The following is a 3,984-nucleotide window of genomic DNA, read 5'->3' on the forward strand; positions in this document are numbered from 1 at the left end:
CTATAGAAATTTTTTTGGGACTCCAAGAGAGGGGTTTGGGGGAATTAATGGCGTTTACAATGGAAAGAGTGCTGTCAACATCAAGCAGTATTTCAACAGCCTGAGAGGCAATTATGATGGGAATGTCCCCCATAGGTGAAGACGCCCTCAAAATCCTCAGAGCCCCACTATTCCTGGGTATTCTTGACACAGTTAGGGAGGTCTCTTGAGGGGTCCTGAGGAAGAGGAGTGAACAAGCATTGCAACCATTACTGGAAGGAGCAACACTTGTTTTTCCAGGGGCCAGGTATCTTACAGTAGAAATAAACCTGATCTATAGAATGACCACCCCAGGGGAACTGAGGGGCCAGGCCAAGAAGGTTTGGGAAATCCAGCCTGTTGTCTTTACTGGAATTGCTGTAACAGCAGATCTTTGGCTTTTTCCTCAGTGAAAGTGATCTGAAACCAGGAAGCCAAATTAACAAGACTATTAGTGGAGGTATTCTGCCAACCCCAATTTCCCTTTCTGCTAGATCAGCCCTTTAAAGGTTTTTTGAAGATCATCAACATAGAGTGAATTAAAAGTGACAAAGAATTCACAGTAATAATAAAAAGCAGCATTGTTCAATGATCAGCTATGATTGATTTAGCTCTTCTCAGTAATACAATGATTCAAGACAATTCCAAAAGACTCATGTTGGAAAATGCCATCCACATCCAGAGAAAGAACTGATGAACTCTGATCAAAGTATACCATTTTCACTTCTTAATTTTTTTCATTTTCCTCCTTTTGTTCTGCTTCTTCTTTCACAACATGATTTATATGGAAATATATTTTACATGATTGCACATAAATAACCTATATAAAATTGCTTACAGTCTTAGGGAGAAAGAAAATTTAGAACTCAAAAATTTTATGAGATGGCTAGGTGGTGCAGTGAATAGAGCACTGTCCCTGGAGTCAGGAGGACCTGAGTTCAAATCTGGCCTCAGACACTTTATACTTACCAGCCATGTGACCTCGGACAAGTCATTTTACCCCAATTGCCCAGCCTTTTCCCCTCCAAAAAGCAAAAAAAAATTATAGAAACAATTAAAAAAAGTTTTAAATTGTTTTTACACATAATTGGAAAAAAAAATAGTATTTAAAATAAACAGAAAAGAGAGTAGCTGCTGCCTCCTCTCTCATCTCCAGCTGTTTTGAGGGGCACACCATCATTTGTCACCACCATTGTTCTTGGGTTATCAGACACTGAAGCACTTAATAATCAACATGTTGATCAAAAGGGCAAAGACAAAGACCACCAAGAAGCGCCCTCAGCTCACCACTTCATATGTGTTCGCTATGTTTGATCAATCACAGATTTAGGAATTTAAATCATTATGATGGTTTCATTGACAAAGAAGATTCACATGGTATGCGTGCTTCCTTAGGAAAGAATGCAACTGATGAGTACCCAGATGCCATGATGAATGAAGCTCCAGCTCTTATCAATTTTATTATGTTCTTCACAATGTTTGGGGAAAAGGTAAGTGGAACAGATCCAGAAAATGTCATCAGAAATGCTTTGGCTTATTTTGATGAAGGAGCTACATACAGGAAGATTACTTGGAAGAATCACTGACAACAAGGGGAGGCGACTTTACAGATGAAGTAGATGAGCTATATACAAAGAAGTGTCTATTGACAAAAAGGGAAATTTCAATTATACAGAGTTCACATGCATTCTTACACATGAAGCAAAAGACAAAGATGACTAAGAGGAAATGTCACATTCATGCCAACAGTTCTAATGTTCACTTTGCTTATTTCTGAGGCTTTCTGATATTGTTTGCACACACTCACCTTTATAGCTTTTGTCTCTCATGTATTTATTCCAAGCCATTTGGGATGCAGTTCCACTTCTATGATCAGACTGGAAAAAAGGGGTTATCACTTTTAAAAATAGAATTGGAGAAAAGATCACTGACGTGAAAGTCTAAAGGAAAAAAATCTCAAATTTCTCATTTAGCTGGATTTTTTTTACACTTTTGGTAAGAAATACTTTAAATATAAAGTTTGTGAACAAAGTATTCCTACTAAATACAGGTATTATGTGTATTTCAGTAATTTCTGAATATAAAAAAATCTAGTGCTTTAAAATCTAAGTGGCCAAACACTAAGTTATAGCTTATGTATGAATCAGAAATTTCTTCCTCAGGATGAGGTATTATTAACTCCTTTGTTCTTTATTCTTATGCCAAATTTAAAACATTTCTGAGATGAAGTACTTGTTCAAAATTTTTAGCTCAACAAAAATTAATCAGTGGATGGAAGCATGGGCATTTATTTAGTACTATTCACTGCTTCCAGAGAATATATTAAGTAAACTGTAGAAAAAATGGGAGTTATCTACTACTTTTCCCACCATTTCCAGCTTTCTGTCCACCTCCACCATCTTTGTATTTCCAGTGCTTCTTAGCATCCTGGACAGTGAATAACTAACTGTTGAACCAGAAGTTGAAATGTGTGCCATAGTGCCATAATCTCATTTGTATGAGCAAATTTCCTTTACTCTCTTCTAATTGTGATTTACATTTGCATTGTTAATTTGTAGTGCTTAGGTAGCTTTAATCCTAAGCAAGCTATCTAGATCTTCCATTATATATTTTGAACATTTGAGCCCTGCTCAAGTTCATAAAACAAGATTATTCCATGTTTAATCCCAAATTTATAAGAATTTTTGTTAGAATAGTTGCCTAAATTTATAAAATTATTTCAATAGAGAGATGATTCTAAGTGCCTTATAATTGCAATTTTGTCTTTTAATAAATTGTTTGTGGCTGTTAGATTTCTTAAGAGGAATGTCCATATATATCTTTATTGAAGTATCTGTGTCTTTTGAATGGAAAACCTTTAAAGGTGTATTACATTTTATCTAATACTGCACAAGACATTGCACTGAATCATATAATGAATGCTAGTCCTTACACTGTCCTTTCTTCATCTCTGCTGTACTGAGCAAAAGACATATCCCTTAAGAAAAAGTTGTATAAAAATTATTTTTAGCTCTGGTGTATTGCAAGGTATAGCATAGTCCTGCATAAGTGTTACTTAAAGAAGTCATAGTTTGTTTTTAGGGATATTGCTTCATAATTGAATTTGGCATGTTATATACAGAATAGATAAATTCTATTTAAGCACAAATATTGTTATTTTGATAAAAATGAGGATTCCTAAAGTCAGTGAGTTTGAAGCAAACAAATCTCTGTGTCTATTACTAAATTTTGCTTTCAACTTTTGAAATAGTGAAATAAATTTATTAGAAGAAAAAATAAACAGAAAAAAAAGTGACAAAGGCATAGGGCTCTCTGGAGAAAGACCAGAGTTCACCCTAAAGGAGGCTAGGAAATGATTCTAGAACTAAAATGTGGACTCTCTGATGTTTTGGCAGCAGGTGGGGCTCTGGTTCCAGTCAACAGACTTAGGGAATACTTTAGGGATTGCTTCTAAAAGAGTCTGTCCTGCCCCATATTTCATGTGTTTCTTGGGAGGGATTCCTCCTCCCAAAATATGTAAATGATAAGATCAAATGGGTCAGTCTGTCGGGTGGAACCAGTGGTTGACTTCTCCAGGTCCAACAAGGACCTGGAATAGTTGATAAATATGAGGGAGGCCTGGGTGGCAAGTAGAAAAGACTGACAGAAATTCTCAAGTAAACTCTGAAAGTTCTTCTCAAAACCTGGGAAATTCTTTGTCATCTCAGAGAGATGTCTCTCTCAAGGCCAAAGCCTTGGTCCATGAGGTGAACACAGACATCAGGGTCCTTTGCTATCAACCTTTATAATTTTAAAAGGGAATTGGTGAATGGTAGAGGAAAGGAGGTAAAAGATGGATAGAGGAGTTCATTAGAGCCAAGAAAATTCTTTTTGAGATAATTCTTGAACCCTTCCCTCACATTTTGCATGTTCTCTTGAGACTCTCTATTTTAGATTTGTTTTCTTTCTTTTGATATTCTAACTGGT

The 3,984-nt window shown here is 35.9% G+C and overlaps 1 pseudogene; it reads left to right on the plus strand.

The window, feature by feature from the left end:
• Positions 1-1,252: 1,252 nt before the first annotated feature.
• On the plus strand, positions 1,253-2,340 carry LOC138150879 (myosin regulatory light polypeptide 9 pseudogene; annotated as a pseudogene).
• Positions 2,341-3,984: the final 1,644 nt, after the last annotated feature.

The sequence above is a fragment of the Petaurus breviceps genome, unplaced genomic scaffold, assembly GCF_028583685.1.
Source record: "Petaurus breviceps papuanus isolate PSGF00001 unplaced genomic scaffold, PetGlider_PUasm1.0 140, whole genome shotgun sequence".
In the NCBI taxonomy this organism is placed as follows: Eukaryota; Metazoa; Chordata; class Mammalia; order Diprotodontia; family Petauridae; genus Petaurus; species Petaurus breviceps.